Here is a 22,063-nt window from a genome sequence, read left to right on the forward strand (position 1 = left end):
ATGAAGGCTCAACATACCCAAACCAATGGGACACTATGAAAGCAGTGCTAAGAGGAAAGTTCATAGCACTAAGGGCCTGCATAAAGAAAGTGGAGAAATCTCACACCAGTGACTTCACAGCACACTGTAAAAACCACAGTTTTGTATAACAATATTTTTTATTAAAAGTTTAAAGTTTATCTTGATATTCAAGTTTTGGCTGAAGTTGTCCTTGAAGACAATTTAAAACCTGTGACTTCACTCTGGTAATGTGTAGGACAGTTTTATCCTGAGGATTGTGAGTAATTTATTTGTTCCAACAATATTATTCTATAGCAATAAAAGTTTATGATTGAAAAACACATAGTTCAGTTTTCTCTTCTATTTTAGATAATTTCTGGCAGAAAAAAATTTAAACGAGAAAGGCAAATTCCCCTGATGTAGGAGGGTCATCTGTATATGTGTTATTTTCATTGGTTAATAAAGAAACTGCGTCGGCTTTTTGATAGGGCAGAATTCAGATAGGTGGAGTAGACTGAACAGAATGCTGGGAGAAGGAAAGCAGAGTCAGGCAGATGCCATGATTCCCCTTCCTGAGATGGACACTCACTAGACTCATGCCGATAAGCCACGACCTTGTGGTGATACACAGATTATTAGATATGGGTTAGTCAAGATGTGAGAATTAGCCAATAAGAGGCTAGAACTAATGGGCCAGGCAGTGTTTAAATAAACAGTTTCCGTGTTATTATTTCCGGGGCTAAGCTAGCTGTGTGGGAGCTGGGTGGGACGAAAAGCAGGCCTGCCCGCAGCACCTTCTACATCCCCCCATGTATTTAAAAATAACTGAACTCTAACAAACAATGATGTTAGCCGGGCGGTGGTGGCACATGCCTTTAATCCCAGCACTCGGGAGGCAGAGGCAGGCGGATCTCTGTGAGTTTGAGGCCAGCCTGGTCTAGAAGAGCTAGTTCCAGGACAGGAACCAAAAAAGCTATGGAGAAACCCTGTCTCGAAAAAAAAAATGATGTTTTCTTTAACACAATTAAACCATATCAGCCTTATTGTAGGCTAAAGATCATTTTTGGCTTCTGCTGCAGCACATTGTAAAGTATAAAGTTTATTCTGTTCTACTAAGTCATGATTACATTCAAAAGTAATTAGTCTTCCTTTTCTTTCCCACCAGCATTTTTTTTCACTTTGTGACAACCAAAACCCAGAAAAATTAAATGCAGATCAACATGTAGATATTTACACTTAGAACTTTTGTACAGTATCGACACTGGAAGTGAATTCAGTATCAAGGTGCTCCCTCGTAAGCTCTTATTATCCTCCATAATCCCAGTGCTGTTGCCTGGGACTCATATTTCACTCCTGGAATGTTTCCGAAAAGCCACGGAAACCATAATCATCAGATGAAAAAAATCATAGGGGAACCACTTCTGTTTGGAAAATCCCACTTCTGTGTTTGACCTGCAAGAGTCTATTATAAATACTATATTGCTTGGGAAGTCACAAAACTCTTCCAAGTAATTAGAATAATATACATAAGTGTAAATTGCTTTTGAAAACAGAAGCACATTTCCAAATACAGTTAATTAGAAGGCAACACCAACAATAACAAAAGGACAGGCAGACTCAGCTTGTAGATCACTTAGCTTATAAGACTCAGGTTCCTAGACCTGAGTTCGGGTCTAGGAACTGATGGAGGAAGGAAAAACCCAGTTCCTACAAGCTGTCTTCTGACCTCTCTCTGCACACACACACACACACACACACACACACACACACACACACACGATGCTATAAAAGCCAAGAACCCTGTTGTTTTGTCTAGATTACTTAACATAAATAAATAAAAGTACTAAAACTGAATCCAGCATTATCAGTGGTATCATAAAGATAAAATATTCCAGGTTTTGTTCCTACCCATTTTGAAGGGAAAACCCATGGGATTTTATCAAAGAATAAACCTTGATAGAAACGACGGATGACTAGGATGATCAGTTTTAGATGTGGGTGGATACCTCATGGTATTCAGGTCATTTGCTTAGGAGAAAGGGCAGAGATGAGTTGTACCTTGCCTTTGTGATAAAATCATGCAGCAATTGATGCTTCATCCAGTGTTTAATTTGGTGTATTTATCTATGATATTTACAGTAACTTTGTTCCAAGATGATGAAGGCTTAATCACAAGTGACTAAGCAAGTAGGCATGAAAGAAAGAATAAGTCATAACTGTTACTCACTTATGAATATTCTTCCAATATTCAGGTATTTAGACTACTTGCACACTTTATGACTACCTTGACATGACTTTTTCTATGAAAAGATAAAATAAAGAAATAGAAAGTGCAGAGGATGTTATTTATTAAACGCTCTGCTCAGTTTTCACACAGATCAACAGACCTGTGTTCCTCAAATAAGCCATGGAATGTGGACTTCCCTGCATACACACACTTGCCAGAACCAAGTTACATCTTCTTAGCTGTGCACTCATTCTGAGATTAAAAAAAAAAAGTCCTAGTTCAGGTAAGTAAGAAAGTCCAGAGACCTGGGCACACAGCTACCCCATAGCCAACTAGAACAAAAGCTCCCAGCTTCCTGTGCAGCGTGTGGGATTGTCTTTCTTTCTGCGGGTTTAGGCAAGTCTGGTCTGCAGCCCATGGCTTGGCAGGCTGTACGGGAGGAAAACTGAACAAATGAAGCTCTTACACTCCGCAGTGGAATGCTGGCTTTGGGAATGATCGAGAGTTCGCTGAATCATTTGGAGGTTTTAGAGATGTAATTTTACCTAAACACTTTAAATATCGATGGTAAGTCATAATACTTAGCCTATTGAGAGTAAGGAAAAATAAAAACATTTCATTTTTAAATTCTGATGTTTCATGGTAGGTGTTAAGCACATTTTTAAATATTACTAACTACATGATATATTGTCTTGTTCTATTTCAAATTTAATAAATGAAATTACCCCCAGATTATTTTTTGAGGACACTGTATGAGAATACTTTCTTGTCACAGTTAGGAAATAGCATTATGAGTTTTCTGTCAGATCTATTGATTGTACAAACCACTAATAGATACAGATTCACAATTAATGGAAACCGAAATGCAATGCCATCATTTGCAAAACAATAAAACACCAATAGCCATTCATTACAAGAATTTTACTGCCTAAGTAACAATTTAAAAAGACAATATTCACTTTGTAATTTAAACAGAAGATAGAAATCCCCAAAAACGGAATTCAGAGGTTGGCAGATGGTTTTTTTCCTTCCTTTCTCAACCCCCCTTTTTTTCTTGCTTTCTTCAAATATAAAGCCCACACTCTCCTTTCTTTTGACCATACATGTGGACAATACAGTATAATTATCATATTTTTTTGTATATTAGAAATATGAATGAAAATAAGTATTACTCTGCTAGTGAGTAAAGTGTTCAGATAGGGATTTTCTTTTTCTTTTTTCTTTCTTTCTTTCTTTCTTTTTTTTTTTTTTTGGATTTTCGAGACAGGGTTTCTCCGTAGCTTTTTGGTTCCTGTCCTGGAACTAGCTCTTGTAGACCAGGCTGGCCTCAAACTCACAGAGATCCACCTGCCTCTGCCTCCCGAGTGCTGGGATTAAAGGTGTGCACCACCACCGCCCCGCTCAGATAAGGATTTTCTTAAGGACAGTTTGCCTCCCAAGTCTGGCTAATTCTATGTCTAATGTTGTACTTAGAAGCAACTTTGAGTATGGAATTTTCCCAGGATGTCATTCTTGGTCAGTCATCACTGGAGATGAACGATCTAACCGGTTTATTCCTTCTGTTCTTGCTCTATCTTCGCAACTGGAGATTTCTTGTGAACGTTCTGACTAAACATTAATGTTCTCGGCAGAAAGTGCAGAGCATTTTACCAAATGCAGTACAATAAATATAGAGAATCACTTCTCAATGATCAGATTCTGTCAATCAGTGAAAAGAAACACGTCAAATTGAAAGCTGGTTGGTGTCTTACACAAAGGTATCAGTAACTGATATGCTTTTTATTGCATTGCATGATTTTTATTTAACTTTAATGACTTCTATTTTCAAAGTGTGGATGGAGCAAATACTCAGTGTTCATACTAAATTGTGTGTAATTCATATATTTTACATTCTCTGAGGAAATAATCTTCCTGAAACTTTCATCTTAGACACGTGTTCTTACATGTTTAGAAGATGGTGGTGTTGTGATGGACTGAGTGGGCCTGTTCTAGGCTTCAAGGAGAAAACACAGCCGCCCCCTACCCCCCGGGGCACTATTATTGTGAACAGGGCCAGGCTGAGCTCAAGCCACCCAGGGCCATGATGATGTCTGGGCTTCGGCTCTTGGGGCCCAAGTCTAGGTTCATGGCTCTGTTGCAGTCATGGTTTGGGTAAATGTCTCAGGCTCCTGATACTGCCAAAGGCAGAGAAGATAGGACTGTACACAGTTGGCCCCTACCCTCACTGGCTACGACATGAGGGGGAACTGGTCCTGCCCCTGCCAGGCTTAGGTACTCAGGAGAGAGAGAACTACCACTTCTTACCTGGGCAGTACAGCAAAGCTGACCCTGATAAGGGGGGATCTGGGGGTTCACAGGTGAACCAGCTCTGAGAACAGGACCATGAGAGATTGGGAGATCTGGCCCCACCCCTCAGCTGCCTTATGGCAGTATGGATAGAGGAGAGATGACACCCCCGTCCCAGTGTCTGAGGCAGGTGGGAGAGCTGCCCCTCACCAGCTGCAGCATACGGGAGAGCAGGCCCTAAACATCACCTGGGCAGCACAATAGAGCCAACCCTGTTGGTGAAAGGGTGGGTGAGAATGACCTGTGAGAATGGGACAAATGTCCCCACTGCTCCTCTTTCATGTGACAGTGTGAGCAGGGGAGAGATACCTCCCCTTACCCCTCATCCCTCACTGCCCGAGACAGAAGAGTGAACTGATCCTCCCCCTTACCAGAGGCAGCACTCAGGAAAGCAGGCCCTGCTTCTCTCCTGGGCGGAGGCACAGGTGAGCTGACCCTGAGGGTGTGAGAGTGGAATAGCTGGTCACACCCTTCTCATGTGCCGCGTGGAGGTCAGAGCGAGGGAAAGATGCCCTCCCCGCTGCCCCGGCCTTCTGTGGTGGGCAAGGGAACCGACCCTTCCTCGTACTGGCTCTAGCACTTGGGAAAGTGGATCCTGTATCTCACCTGGGCAGCACAGTAGAGCTGACCCTAGTGATGGGGTGCAGGTGAGCTGCCCCGAGAACACGAGCATGGGAAATCTGGTCCCCCCACCATCTGCTATAAGGTAGTGTGGGCAGAGGAGAGCCCCCGTCCCCCGCAATGCTCACACCTCGCAGCGTGTAGCAAGTGGGAGAGCAGGCCCTGAGGTCATAAGAGTGAGTGAGCTGTCCCTACCCCTCACCAGCTGCAGCACTTGGGAGAGTGGCCCCTACACCCTAGCATGGGCAACACAGTAGAGCTAGCCCTGAAGGTGGAGGTGTGGGAGACCCGCTCACCCTGGGGATATGAAAGTAAGAGACTGGTCCCGCCCCTTGCTCATCACTGCAAGGGTGAACTAGCCAGGGCAATGCAGATGTGCTCACCCTGGTGGTGAAGACAGGGGGGAGCTGGTGGCCCACCCCAACATCTGTCCCATCAAGTATCTGCTGGACCATATGAAGGGACCAGATCTGCGGACCCAAAGCTGCAGGATCTCCACGACACAGGGCAACAACTGGATAACCAAGGGGAATCCCAGTGAAGGCCCAGTATTAATAGGAAAGCAGATGTCAGTGGCCTTGAACACCAGACCAATGACTGTATGCAGTGAACACTTGCACATAGAGATATATGGATAAAGGGGTTACTGAGTGACTCACGATGTCACACTACAGTTTCTATGATGAGATTTTTCCTTTTTCAATTTCTTTTTTTTCTTAAAATTTATTTTATTTTTTGCGGGGTTGCAAGGGCAGAGAACTGATATGAAAGGGTGAATAAAAAGGAAAAGAGAGAAAAAGCAAACATAGAGGTCTTAAATTAGAAGGGCAATGCATTATAAGGTAAGTTACACCGAGTTTCCATCTCCCTGTATCCCAATGGTTATTATGTCTGTTCCTATGTAAAACAAGAGTGTAAAGTCGGAGACCAAGCCAACATTAGAAACCATGTAGTAGGTACCTTCCTTTTAGACGTGAACACACTGAAGTTCTAGGAGCCAGAGGGCGTGTGTGTGCAAGGATGTGAATTGTGGCAGGAAAGAGAACCAGGTGTGAATTCTGATTAGTGACTATGTCGGCCTGTGCAAGGTCCTTAAACTTGCTGAGCTCGAATGCTTTCCTTCCGGAAATGGATGCAGTTACCTAGAAATCCCATAATGGGTTTTGTGAAAATCATGATTGCATGTCACACAGAAGACACCAGTTCTCCATTTTGCTTTTCCAAGGTAAAGTCCATCGAGACAGGAGCCCTCTTGGGAGTCTGGACAGAATGGTTACCACTCTGTGTTATTTCTGTCACAATTTGCTGTTGTGCCCCCTCTAGGAAGCTTCAGCCTCACCCTTACCCCGGGTCACTTATAAATTTTGTCAACAAATGAGGCGCCTTTATCCAAAGCTAGAGCCTCTTTGATTTGCCCCTGTTAAAGGAGCATATATATAAATCACTTCTAAGTTCACAGGAGTTCAAGCTCAGATAACAAGCCTGAACTAAGGATAGCTCTGATTGGATCACCAGGAACAGTTCGTTGAACAAACTTTGTTTTTCAGTAGGAAGCCACCACCTACTAACCAAGTTTGTTTTCCTCATTACTTTCCCTTTTAGTCTGTCAACCCTGTATTCTCATGGTGCCTTCATTGGCATCTCATCCCAGATGACCAGTTTCTATCTGTGGCAATGCAGTCATGACTGCTGCATCAGATGCCCCCTTGGTGAAACCACCTTGCCTTTGATTTGCATTTTTCTCTCCGCAGAAACTAAGCCCTGAGGTGTTATAAGTTCACATTCATTGTTCGCTGCCTCTGTCAAGCCTTCACTCAAGCTCAGCAAGATGTGGATGACTAGTTTCTCCACAAGAGCTCAGTGCTAGGGATTCCTCAGCCCTAACAGTGCTTAGAGACCCCAGCTTTACAAGTCCATCTGGTATCAGTGCTTTCTACCCCCAAACTCTATGAATCCATGTTGTCCCCATTTTCTCCTCACTTCCTCCCTCGTCCCTCCCATACCTGACAAGGAGGAGCCTTTTTGTGCCTTCCAGCTCATGAATTCAGTTGCTTTTCTCTATCTAGTGTTTACTCCTTCGCTTTGCCCTTCTTCTGCTTCTTCCTTTTGCCTACAAACATTTATATTTCTCCTGCATCCTAGGACATTTTCCTTCCAATCCCTATAAAGACTAAGATTAGACCTTTTCACGTCTACTGCTGGGGAGAGTGCCCTGCATTTCCCATCTGCTCGCTTTGAGGAGCCCACACTGCTCAGACTAGCTAGTTTACAATCAGTTCTACTCCTGGTCAGTGCTCACTCGTGTTTGCCAACTGCGGCGGTCTATTACTTTCTGAGTTTTCCTTTCAACCCGTCTGCGCTGTTGCTTTCCCTCTGTCCCTACTTCCCAAGGCCCTCTCCTGCTGACTTGAGTAACAGTAGTCAAGTCTCTTTGACCCCACTGACGGTTTCTTGCTCTTTCCCGCCCCATTTTATTTCATGACAAATATTTGTGTCTCTATGCGCAAACCCATGGCTTTTCCAGGTTGAAATGTTGAAGGATAGAGCTGTGTTTTTACTTTTCCTTGATTTCCTTCAGGTTAGTTGACCACAACAGAGAGAAAATGAGCACTTTAACAATAAATATTTATCACATTCATGAACTTCTAAACTTCATCTTAAGGCAGGAAATCTTTAGTACAAAAACTTCAGGTAATTCAATGAAATAATTTGGGCATAATAATAGTTAATTCAATTCTGACTAGCACTTTAGACTTCGAAAATAAAAGAAGAAACTTTGCTGTTAATAGCAAAACTAATGAAATATTTTGTCTTTTATTCTATCTTTTCTAAAATAGTAGCCGCCTTTAACATTTCTCCTTTCTCTCTTCTTTTCCTTTTTCTTTCTTCCCTTTCTCTCATCCACCCCAGGAGAGTTGATAGACAAATTACTAATAGATAGAGAAATGATAACAAGATATATTATCTGTTTCCTTTAACCATATGGGTTTTCTCTGTCTCATATTTAGAGTGAATTGCTTGGGAAAGGCAGAGGTCATTAGTGCTGCAAGACAGACGATGGGTCTTATTCAGGGTCCCCAATGGAGTGATAATAAGGGACATTTCTCAAAGAATAGATTCTCCTTTATCCTCCAAACTTGCTTCATAATTATCATTGGGTCTTGTTTGAGGCTTTCAGTTTTTGAAGAGTTCAATGTAAAGTCAACATATAGCAGAAAGTGTATCTACCAAGATAAAAATGATTAGCAAAGAGTCAAAGTGGCAACTTGAAAAGAATCCAGATATTTTTGTGTATACATAAAGCTGTGTGGTGCGTGACAAGAAATTCATTATTAATAAAAAGCAACTCTTTAAAAAGGCAATAATTTTAACATCTTATTAATAGTAGATAATTTTATGTTGTCTAATAACGATGCTTCTCCTCACTTACTTTTTTTTAAGTATTCTTTTGGAGAGAGACAGGTGGGCTGGCTGAGAAACAATGCCTTTAGCATTATTATTTAGCTCTAAAACCTCCTTCCTTAACCACACATAAGTGGCATAAAACTCCGCTGATAGACTAAAAATAGTTATAAGAGAATGTTTTCACACAGCGTTCTGTACAAAGGACATTTGATGGGGGCCAGGGTTAGTCAGAGCAAGGTGGATCGAAACACACCACTCTCTTCCTAGCAGTAAATGTATTTCCAGGGCATCTGACTCACCCTCTCATTCTTTCTGGCTCCAGACCCTAGCACAGGAGTCTGAACTACGAGATAAGGAATGCCGACACAAACCACTTCCTTTTAACTTTCTCTGTTTTCTCTCCTGCCGGAAGAGAACAGAGAGAAGCCCAGCCAGAAGTACAGAAAACACACTCCAGACATCTATCTGGTTAAAACAGAGCCCAAGTTGGAGACAACCCTGCATAGTCCTTGTTAAGCACAAGAACTTGATTTGACTCTCGTGTGATTGCAAGAGCCACTAATCTGTGGCCTCGATTCCAATATTTATTTTTGGGGGAAGGTATTATTCAAATATCTGTTTTGGTGGGGTCTCGCTTCTTCTTCATATATAATAATGAAATCAAATTTGAAGTATCTAGTTTTGTCTAATGATTTAGTAGGGCAAGAAGGAAAGTCCGTCCGCTTATTTTAATTATTGCAGTTTGTGCACTCCATTTTTCATGACAGATGTATGAAAGAAGAAGAAAATTAAAAGGAAAATAAGCAGTAGGGATAAGAACACTGGAGGTGTGGTAAACATAAGATTAATATAATATCCACAGTAAGCTTGAATAATGAAATCAATGTCCCAGGGACATCAACTATTGCCCTTTGATTACCTATGGCTCTTTTTTTGGCCAGCAACATCAGAAGACATGGGAATTTGTTAGACAGGTAAATTCTTAATGTAGCTCCTACACAAAAGAGTACAGAAGTTTCTTCAAACAAATAAGCAAGCAGCTAGATGTAGTGGCACACACCTTTTATCCCAGCACTTGGGATGCAGAGGTTGGTAGAGCTCTGTGAGTTCAAGGTCAGCCTGGACTACTCAGAGTGAGTTCCAGAACAGCCAGGGCGACACAGAAAAACCCTGTCTCAAAAAAACTAAACAACCAAAATTTAAAAAACAACTCAAAAGTAGAGCTGCCGTATGATCTGACACTCGTATTTCTGGGTATATATCAAAAAAAATTAGATCAATATATTAACGAGCCATCTGAATTCCCATGTTTATCACGGCATCATTCACAACAAATAAGAAATGGAGACAACCTAAAGCGTTCATCAGTAGATGATTAGCTAAAGAAAATGTGGCCATACTTTGGTCACAGAACATAGAGAAGCAGAGTTGGTACTGACCTGGAAGCTTCCTCCCTAGTGCCTACCTTTTTCGTAGTACCAGAAAGTACTATATGACTGTGTGTGTGTGTGTGTGTGTGTGTGTGTGTGGCGGAAGGGGGTGATCATCTGACACAGCTGTGAATCCTCTGAGCTACAATAATGACTGAGTTGGCAAGATATGCCCTTGGGTGTAATAATGGTATGAGCGTTATGGGAACAACAAGCTACTTTCTGACTGATTGGCTTTAAGGACCACTCCATATGAGGAAACACATGCTTGGTACTGTAAATCTGGATAAGAACCCATGGTTGGAGAGAACATAGGCCCTAGAAGTAAAACTGTAAGTAACATTTTGCTAATGGGCATAGCATCAAACATTCCTCTAAATTCATAGCCCTATAAATTAATCTATAAATAAACCTATAGATTAGTGGAGCTCTCAGACTTCATCAGAAGGATTTCTTTGTAAAGTGAATGGTTCATTAATTTAGAAAGTCACAACTAATCAATGTGCAGACTATGTTAGTGAAGTGTTCAGCCACACATGGGACATCTATGTCACTCCTGCAAAAGAGATCTGAAAACAGTGTAAGAACAAGAGGTGGGGAGGGGGAACCAGAGTGAAGTAGTGTCTTCTGAGTTATTCTCATAGCAGCTGTAATTACTTGCACAAGATCAGCAAAAATATCAATTCAGTAAACATTCCAGGATGAAATTTGTATAGGGGAGTCATGAAACCCCAGCCCTAACTGAGGAACTATTGACAGTCGATGGCTTCTGGGGAGGTAGAGGCGACTTTCCTTAAGAGTGCGGCTCCTGGTAGGCACATCACACTTTAGTGAATGGTCCCACACCCATGAGTATGAGTATATTGGTAGCACAAACTGGACTCCATGAGGTAATAAAACACACACACACACACACACACACACACACACACACACACACAAAGAGTACGAGAATTTGGGATGAGGTTGGTCATGGATGGGGACAGTTAGAGAGTGGAATGTAGGATTAATATGACCAAAATACATTACGTGCATATATAACATATTCAAATTATTTAAAAATCTGGTATATATACACAATGGAATACTATCCAGTCTTAAACCTGAAGAAAACACTGACGTTTGTGGCAACATGGATAAACCTGGAATTTATTATGCTAAACCGAATAACCAGACACAAAACGACAAATACTGCTATATTTCACGTACATGCATGGCCTAACATTTTAGAATTTATAGAAATAGAGAGTAAAATAGGTACCAGGGGTCAGAGAGAGATGTATAAGTTTGGAAGACATTGGCCAAAGAATACATGAGTAGTGCTATGATTATAGGTGTGTACCACCACAGATGGTTTTCTAATACTATGTTAGTAAAAGCTATTAAGAATAGAAGCTATTTGACTACTCCTTCTCTCTCTCTCTCTCTCTCTCTCTCTCTCTCTCTCTCTCTCTCTCTGTTGTAAAACACATATGCCACTATATATGTGTATGAATATACATGCATGTATATATGTAAGTTTTGTCAGTTAGGAAAATGAATAGCTAGGGAAAAATGCATTTGTAGGTACTGCTTTAGCCTGACTAAATCAAAATCCTTGGGGTAGAATTCAGAGGTTTTTCTTGGTCCACCAGTTAATTGCAGTACACAGTCGAGGATGAACCACTTTGCTGCTTAGAATCTGAGGTAGTGAGGTAGGAAAATATCTCTTGGGGCAGCCACAGACCACCAGCAAAGGGCTTCAGTTTCAAGGGCTGAGTGAGCCAGATAGCCCTTGATCTGTGAGAACTGTTTTGGAGCCAACTGGCAGGTCCTGAGAAGCCCGAGTATTCCAGTCACACGGACTCCACTGTGTGGTTGCCAGGACCTTCCTCTCAGAGAAACACCAGCGCCATCCAAGAAACAAATGCCATTTCTTTCACGTGTCCTTTTGTCTGTCTCCTGACCCAGTGGCACTAGTGACCTGCACACCAGATTTAATTACAGGCCTGCAGAGATGAGCTAGTGTTTGGATTCAGCTCTCCAAGGGAAAAAGTGACTTGCTTCAACTGTGAGTTTTGTGCTTTCAGAAGGGCAGCAGGACTGTGAGGGCTGGAAAGACTGCTAGATTAGCTCTCTGTGAGAGCTTCCAACCAGCCTTCAGGATGTGTTGAAGATGGGTAGAAAGATGGCAAAGAAAGCTTGCTGGCCTGCTGGGACTTAGGGCATGGGAGAAATATTTGAAAGAAGCCTAGGCAGCTGCTCAGGTCCCACACTAGCTCACATGGAGGCCTGGAGACCTGCTGTGCACAACTCCTGAGTGTTATAGGCAAAATGTAGGCTGCATTTACAAGTCTGGACCTTCAGTTCCTAAATGTAAGCCAAGCACTTTGTCCTTAATTTTTTTGTAGCATTCTTATTCTACTCTTAAAACTTAAATGTTAGAGGAAACCAGTGCTTTCCAACACAGTATAAACAACATGGGGATAGACAGCTAGATGAGAAAGGACAGCCCCCTCCAGAGAGTTCCAACCTCTTCATGTGCACTAAAACAATGAGACAGAACCTCAAATATACTGGTGAGTCAAGCAGAACTACAACATGTTTTCTAATTGGTAGATTTTAAAAATAAATAGCTGGTGTGGGAGGTCCTTCTGTCTATGTGGTGCTCTTATTGGTTAATGAATAAAGAAACTGTCTTGGTCTGTGACAGGGCAAAAGAACAAAGCTAGGCAGGGAAAACTAAAGTGAATGCTGTGAGAAAGGAGGCAGGGTTAGAAAGAAGCCATTTAGCCCACCAGAGACAGACACTGGAAACTTTAGCTGGTAAGCCACAGCCATGTGGCAATACACAGATTAATAGAAATGGGTTAAATTAATATGTGAGAGTTATCCAATAAGAAGCTAAAGCTAATGGGCCAAGCAGTGATTTAATTAATACAGTTTCTGTGTGATCATTTCAGGGCTAAGTGGCCGGAAACGAACTAACAGCCTCCTTACTACAAATAGCAAGCAACTAAGACCATCTAGTGGTATCATTGAATCCTGGTTCTTAGCTTGGAGAACTTGACATCAACTTGGAGTCCCATTTTATCCAGTTGTGAAAAATAATCCTTCCTAGCTGTGTGAGGATTAAAAAGAAAATATGTGCAAAGTAATGATATAGTCCTGACTTCTGGTGAGTGTTCACATACAGAAATGGCATTGACAATAACTTTAAGAGAGAAAGAACCCAATGAAATGAAGCTAATGTCTAACAGGAAATATAATAGAGCATGGAGATAAAACAACAACAATACAAAAATACAACACTGAAAGACTTGATAAGAGATGTGGGTTTAAAATACAGAAAAAAACATGCATGTAGGTAAACATATTACATGCGTGTGCTTACATTTCATGTTTTGGGATTTAGGAATACATCTTGAGAATATATCAAAGGTACCTTCCCTCCAATAAAAGAAAATCCCATTTGATTTCTAATAGATTTCATTTCTGATAATCAGAGAAAAATCACTGTGAAATATATTAAGAACAAAATGAAAGTAGCTATTGATACATATGTCCATCTAAAACAATTTGCTAATAATGTGTAAAAAGCAAAATATTAAGCTTCTACTTAAAATAACTTAGAGTTGAACATAAATTTGTTTGTAAGTAATTCGTTATTAGAGTTGAACACTTTCAACATAGTTCTGCATGAATACAAACCTTCCAACCATAAAAGGCAATGGATACCGGAGAGCAGGTTTCTTTGCACAGTTGTGCTATTTGTAATTACCAGAAGATGGAAACAACCCAAATAACCAGCAGTGGGTGAGCAGATGAGGAAAGCATGGTGTGCACCGACGATGAGACAACACATGCACTAAGAGAGAAGGGGAAGGGAATCTTGTTACACGTTATGCAGCAAGGATGAATCAGGAGGGCACCAGACCAAAGGAAATGAGCTAATCAAGAAGAAATAGCCACTGTGAGATCCTATCCATTTGAGGTATGGAGTCAAACTAAAAGCAACATTAAGTAGGCTGATGATTGCCAGGGAGTTGGGGGCAGGCAGGAAGCAATTTTTTTTAAAGGGTTTCAGCTCTCCATGATTAAAAAGCTCTAGAGTTATGTGCCACAATATGACTGCCCCTAACCTGACTATTCTCTTCCTCAAAGCTCAGCCTGAGAATTTTATCATGTACTTTACTAAATTAAAAGTAAACCACACTTCATCTCTGTCATTGTTTTATACATATATCAGGAATCAAAAGAAATCACTAGTGGATTGCTGTGTTTTGGTGAAACTATTATTATTACCTAGTCTTACATTAACTGATAAGAATTCTCAACTTCTTCAATTTAGAGACTACAACCACAAAAGGCATAAAAATTAAATTGGAAAGCCTTTCATTAAGCATTTTTTCATAGTCTGAGGAATGCAGCTCTCCGTGTTTAAAGCTAAAGGGCCCTAATAAGTCAATCTTCAAATGGAATAATTATAGCACAGAGATAGCAATAGTAAAGATTCCTTGCTGCTCATTTTGGTCTTTGAACTGCTAAGAAAGAGAATACTCATTTCCCACACTGCAGTCCAGACTGGAAAGCTACTTGGATGAGGACCTATTATGATAAGAGGAGGTGTCTTGTTACAGCTCTCACAAAAACCTCAATTTTCTTTCAGCACAACAAGCACCACTTTTGACGGTCCTGCGCACAGACAGAAGTCCTTGCGGCTTTGCTATCATTTAATCAGCCCCATTCTTTGCTTTAGAGGTCAGGGTTCTGGAGGTTAGAAAGTTTATGTGACCCTTGTGGTGTCCTTAACAGCAGAAGAAAAGCTTCTGAGGACTTATTATTTTTTAATATTTGAATTAAAATAATTTCCAGTTTAACTTAAGGCAGCCTGGCTGTCTTACTCTCTCATCTCTCTTCTGCTCCTTCAGGAAGCTACTGAGATTTGCAGCTCGCCTGTCCTGAAGAAGGTTTTCTTTTACGCTCTAAGACAATTGCCCTAGAGCTCCAAGAAGATCATTCTGGGTCACCTGCTGTTATTTTCTGCAAAGACACCATGGAATAACCTGTGCAGTGCTGGAGTCCTGGATCTGACACTGCAGCTTCCTTCCTCAAGCTCCACATCTTTTTACTCCTTTCATTTGCTTGAATGATTCACATGGTATCCACGCCCATGTGTTCATTTCCTCATTATGTAAACTAGGTCATAACAAGATTCAGGACTATTTTTTGGCCTCGACTTTCACAGGGCTGGCAAGGTGTGTTCCCATCATGTCCTCCTTATGGGGCTAGGAGACAGAGGGAAGGCAGATTCATCTCTGCCCATGCATCTTTTCCCTAGACGATGGTTTGAGACATTGGTCCCGCATGGATGCAACAAACGTTTTCTCCGCTCCTCCTCCCAAAGATACACCATGCTTCCATTGGCCACACTCCAAGCCAAACTATAAAACAAAGGTCTGTTTACATAAGACATAGGCAGACATTGGACATATGAACTGGAGTGTCTGCATTTGAATTTCAAGGATCTCCATAGTGTAGGATTGAGTGGGAATGGGGAAAGAATAGCTCAGGTCATGGAACAGAAGTTTTCGTTTATATTTTGCCTGAGGAATCCTAAGCGTTACCGATAAGTCTAGTCTAAGTGCTCTTTCTATTCCATGGTTCATCCCAACTCAGATCCTGAACAATCATTCTTGTCTCACAACATGGGAAGTCTTAGTTAGTGTTTCTATTGCTGTGAAGAGACAGCATGACTATGGCAACTCTTATGAGGGCAAAACATTTAATTGGGATGGCTTTCATTTTCAAAGGTTTAGTCCATTATCATCATGGTGTAATATGGTAGTATGAAGGCAGACATGGTGATAGAGCTGAGAGTCCTATATTTTGATAGGCAGGCAACGGGAAGTGGGCTGTCTCACTGGGCATGGCTTGAGCATTTATGAGTTCTCAAAGTCCACCTCCACACTTTCTCCAAAAAGGCCACACCTCCTAATAGCGCCCCTCTCTTTGGAGTACATTTCCTTTCAAAATATCACAGGGGACTTTATTAATGAAGAGATAATGAAGATCGCGTCTTAGAAGTGAAAACAGCCTAAAGTGGGTAGGGGGAGTCCTAAGATTATAAATAAATACTTTCTACATAGTAGACTAAATGCTAACTTATGTGAGTTATGTTAATAAAGTGTAAAATCAATTGTACAACTAGTTTCAAAATAAATTCTTTTTAAATTACAAAAGGCATATATACTGTTATCTAAAATGCAGAATAATGCCACAAAAAAAGAGTACAACCAGGAATGCCAGAAATCAAATTAATGAAGAATTTTAACTATCAGATAAATGGGTTCGGCGCTTTTAGCTTTCCTTTCATGGGGTTGGCAATGCATCAGTGGCCCTAGCCCTACAAGTGTAGATGTTTAAAACAGGTTGAGGCAGCAACATTTTATAGGCCCGCATGAAAAGAGAAACAATCACAGGAATGACATAATTACAGGGTAATAAAAATGTAAACACCATTAATGCATTAATTTTGCATTTGGGGGTTTTATCCATGGTTGGCTTAACAACTTATATCTCCAAGGTTTTGATTACAAAGTCATTAGGACATTTTTCACCAACTATCCTAACACAGGCATATATTGGATTTGATTATTTTATAGGAGATTCGTGTAATTGGCCATCGAAGAAAATAGGTGATTTAGAAGAATTTTTTTTTTTTTTTTAAGGAAGAGAAAGGATGGGAGGAGAAGTAGCCGCTGTCGTGGACTTTTTAGATACTTATAATGACTCCTTTGTCAGGTCTAACTGCTATTGTTCTTTTTTATTGCTCTCCTGGGGTACTCGATGTTCTCTTTCCTCGATTTCTATTAAGGTGTAGTCTTATCGGGAGTCAACTACATGCTGTTGGCCAGTCATTTTAACTCTCGCTCAATTTCCTTACCTGTAAAGTGCAGGTAACAATGCTGCTTCCGATAGCTGCTCTGAAGGGAAGAGATTGTGCAGAAGGGCTTTACATGGTGCAAGACTCAATAAACGCCACTTACGGTTTTAATACTCGAAGAGAAAGCTGGAACGAGACACAGGAGGCTCATGTTGATCCTGTTAGGCAGTTCCTTGTTCATGTGGTCCAGGGCCAGCTTTTTGTAAGGGAGTTGGCTCGCGAGTTCATGACATCAACCACAGAAACAAGGTGAGTTCAGTTGTTAGCTACAGAGTGGAAAGGTGAGTCCTTTGTGTGGAGGTGTAGAGTAGTGTGGCTGTGTGCATATGAGTGAAACAGAAACAGATATTTCCTTAAGAATGAAATCAAATAAGTTAGGCAGATTATAAAAAGAATTCACAGTGGCCGTTTCTGTAACCAAGGAATACGTTTTCAGTAATGAATGCTGAGGGTCCTCTGTGAAGCAGCTGTGGTGTGTCTCTGGGGTACCTGAACGCCAAGGCTGAGGGACAGACCTTTATGATGTTGCTTATCTAGAAGGCTGGTTGCCCTGGGCCGTCCTGGACATTAGGCGTTGGATTTCTTCCTGCTTCCAGACATCTGCTGCATTTCACTTCACACTATGGAGCTTTGTCACCTTAAAATCATGTTTGCCGTAGCGAAAAGCCTCAGTAAAGAACAATCACATAGCAACATGCCTGAAAAGGCTCCGTCCTGGCAGTTGTCACAGTGTAGAGCAGAGCCCTGCAGGCTGGAAGAAGATCCTGTGTTCATAGGGGCTCCCTCGAAGAGCAGAGTCAAGAGAGTGCATGCTTGATTGGAGGGGATTTGAAACTAGCCTACACAGTCAAATGGTGAAGATTCTGACCATGGACTGCCTGAGATCTGGACAGTTCAAAATAGAGCATCTTCTCAGTCCTAAGCATAGGGAAGTCTCAGAAAAAGAGGGACCAAGGATGCTGCTCACCCCTGTTTGTAGCTGACCATTCGGGAGCTCCCACATGGCTGCCACCATGAGTTCACATTCAGACACTGCAAAGACTGTAGTCTCCTATCTGTAGGTGGTCTCCTATCTGTAGGTGATCAGCAAGAAAAAAGACGTACACACATGCTAAAATGAATGGAGTTTATGTGAGGGCAGGCTTTCCCATAATTCCTCTGTGTTTCTCCTGAGCCGTCACCCATTGGCAGTGCCACACACACTCAGGGCAAGTGTCCTGCACTGAGTTCCCTGATCCATGTGCCAGTCGTTTCTAGAAATAACCCAACAAACATACCAACATCATAATTGTCAATTTTCTGATCTTCCATTCCAATCAAGTGACTATCAAGATTAACCATTATGGCCTGTTTAATCTGCTTTTCCTTGCATTATTTTCCCACTGTGCTGATTTGGCTTCGGTCAACTTGACTTAAATCTACACGTATCTGAGAAGGAGAAATCTCAGTTAAGGAACCGACTCCGTTAGACTGGCCTGTGGGCTTGCATATGGGGGCATTTCCTTGGTTGTTAATAGATGAGGGCCCAGCCCACTGTAGTCAGTGCCATTCCTGGGCTGGCTGACTCTATAAGGAAGCTAGCTGAGGAGCCACTGATTAGCTGCCTTCCATGTTTTCTGTTGCAAGCTCCTTTGCTAGCTGGGTGGTGGACTGTCACTTGCAAACCAAAGGAAACCGACTCCTCCAAGCTGCTTTTGGTGATGGCATTTATCACAGCAACAGAAAGCAAACGATAACATGACCATTTCCAGCATTCTTTTATCTTCATGCAACTTTATTTGAAACCTTGAGCAATTTTTGTTCTGAAGAACATACTTTAGGAGACACCATTTAGACTTCACTCCTTCGCTATTATGAACATTAATCTGTTTTCAGGGCAGATTATTATTATCAATGCGATCTCCTGAATCTTCTGGTGCTCTCACCTTTCCTTATATATGACTTCCATGTGTTGAAGGCAATGGATGAGTTCCTTTTCCTGGCTCATCTTCCTTGCTGTTTTAGAGTCGATCTGTGTATTGAGTTGTACTAATGCCATTGATTAGATCCACATGGGGTAGAAAAACCAATAAAATAATCTGATAAGACAGTTTGAAATTATTTGCAAACATTATTTAATCCAACAGACATAAAGGAGTACGAATCTTCCCAGTGTACAGCGGCACAGTAGCTAACCCTAAGGCAATACTCTCACTATTCAGATTCTCTGCTGGCAAGAAATCCATAAAGAACAAGGTTGACCAAAGCCACAGTGGCAGAGGCATTATCAAATTCAACAGGGAGTGTGGAGAGGACGTTAGTGCTCTCTGGCACGCTGGACTTTCCCACACAGGAGCCATGCGAGGTTCAACTAAGGCACAAACCTAATTGATGAGGATATTTGAGCTTTCATTTCCTTTCAAATTGAAAAGAAAATGAAAATGTACATTTCTCTAGTGCTTGGGCTGGGTAGGGGGGAAATTGCCTCACGGTGATATAGCATAAATGGGCTTCCTACACACACTATGTGGAGTGAGAATTGCTACCTACATACAAGTTCATCTAGCTCAATTATCTAAAATTGTCTCAGTAGAATGCCAAAGAATCCTATGGAAGGGAAAGCAGCCAATGTAAAATTTAAGAGTCTATTAGGCAAGGCAAATCAAACAGAACAGACAGAAGATATTGTTTGAACTATTGCCAAATATACTCCCCCACCTCTAGACCACTAGTTTCCGACAAAATTCAGCCTTAGTAGAGAAAAGGGCAGGAAATTCCAGGGGTAATAATTTATAAGATCTTTGAAGATAAGCAGTGCACAAAACAATCAGCTTCATATTATCCAAACAATAAATGGATATTTCTCAGAATGTAGCCCAGAAGATCTCAATATGGTTGATCCAGGACATAGGATCCACAAATCATCAGATGGTGACACATAATGAAAGGGGACATCCAGTTCCCAGGAGTCCAAATGTGAATGGATGTATATGATTTTTAATTGGTGTCAAAGAAACATGCCAGTTTACTTTAGGCTTCGATTTCTATGTAAGTGAGGTAGTAAAGACATACTAAACACTGTGCGAAGTTCCTTCCATCTTCCATTGCATGATGTCAAGACTTGATTGCCCATTCCTTTTCTCTTTATTGAAAAGTAGCTACTTAAAACATCGTGTACAGATGGACAGTTACCCACCTCCATGACTTTTGTGAAAATGCACATTCTTAGGCACTCTGTAGAAATACTGACTCAGTGTGTCCAAGGTGAAGTTCAAGAACTGTTTTTTTTTTTTTAAGGTTCTTCAAATACTTCTCATTCTAGCCGATAACCAGGGTTAGAAATAATTAAACTAAGTTGCAGCAGCCAGGAGTAAAATCAGCATTGCTCATTCTTAGAAAAACTCTTCTCTTTAAGTTTTTTTTATTATTGGTATTCACTTTAGTAACTTGAATCCATAGATATAAGAAGTATATAGCCAGAGAGTTCCAAGTAAACACAGATTATACTTGCAAAATTCTGCTCACAGAGGTCATATGAGCAGGTACACGAACTAGAAGCGTGCGTCCAGAGTTATGGCCAAACTGTTTTTAAAATGCAGAAATATAAGATCACATCCTGAAAATATAGAGATGGTTTACACACTTCAAAACTCAAATGTTGCTTATACCAGAAATGTATGACAGTTACAGGATTCAAGTGACAAACAATGGGTTCTCAAGAAATTAATACTGGTCAAAAAGAGTGGCAATATGTTTTATGTTTCAATGAAATAACATTCAACTACTAGAATACGAAAACTAGCAGAAACTAAGGGGAGAAATTTACAAATCTAAAGCCAATTACTTAATTTTTTATCATCTAAAAAGCAAGACATTAAAAGAAACCTGCACCTGCATTTGAGTTGCCAGTTTCGCATGAATGAAGGTCTCTAAGCAGGAAATGCAACCAAAACAGCTCCGAAAGTCAAATGAAGTCTGCAAGGCTCAGATTAAAATGTGGAATGTTTCAGATGAAAAGTAGTGAAAGCTACAATTGATTTTGTTCTTGATTGAATGGAATCAAAAGTTGACATTTCTTTGAGGCCTTGAACTACTAAATTTCATTTTTCTGAATGGTTCTATGTTATCCTTCTCTTACTGGTGCAAGTTGTTTTCTGTAAGCTTTCAATAGTCAGTCTCTACGAAGTACTTCTGTCTCTTGCCATTCTGATGAAACTAAAAATTTTCATTAAATTAACAATATGTGTACTTTCTGCTATGGCACTTAAACACATCAACAGACATCTATTATTTTTCTGCTGAAACAAAAGGGTACAATAGTTTTCTAACTACCAACATGGTATTAAAAAAAAGGTTAACATTAAAATCAAAGAACAATTGTTTTCTTTGACATAATTAGGCTTCTAATATATCTTAAGATTCCTTCGTCTGTCTCTGTTCTTCTACCAATTTATTCAGAATGTTCAAGAGGAGCGTGAGGCTGCTGTGGTCCAGCTCTACACTAATCTAGAATTGCATAGTCCTCCTCATTCTTAACATTCCAGCCATCTGTACTTTCACTTGCTTCTTTGTTTGGATCAACAGCATTCTCCGCAGATTCAGCACCTGGTTTTCTGGATTCTCCTCATTTTTAACCCCATTTACCAATGCGGCTTCATTTTCTTGATCAAGATCAGTCATGGTGTTCAACTTTTTAAGTTTTTTTTTTTCTTGGATGCTGCTGAAGCACTTGCATCTTTTCTCACTGCTTTATCTGAAGGCTCCTTTTCCTTATTAGATGATACATCCGCTAAACTAGCAAGATCTGTCCCATCGCACACTGAACTACCACTTTCTAGGAGAGCTGCAGCTTCTTCCTCATCCACCAGCAGCTCGTCTTCAGACTTGGAAGCATACTGGGTTCCTGTTTTGCCTGGTCATCCGTGGTGTCTTTCTCACCGTGCTCACCTGACTTCTCTCCTTGTTCTTGACCCTCAGATGGTCTCTCAGTCTTCTATGAGCCCCCAGTCTTGCACGTTTTATCACTTGGGGATTCTTTTCCATCTGGAGAATAGGATATTTTCTGGGACTTGTCTTTTTTCAGTAAGTCAATGCCTCTGTTAGGAATCCTCAGCACCGGTTTTTTTTCTT

This window comes from Microtus oregoni, unplaced genomic scaffold, assembly GCF_018167655.1.
Source record: "Microtus oregoni isolate MIOR12 unplaced genomic scaffold, Mior012 000005F_ref0000423, whole genome shotgun sequence".
NCBI classification, from domain to species: Eukaryota; Metazoa; Chordata; class Mammalia; order Rodentia; family Cricetidae; genus Microtus; species Microtus oregoni.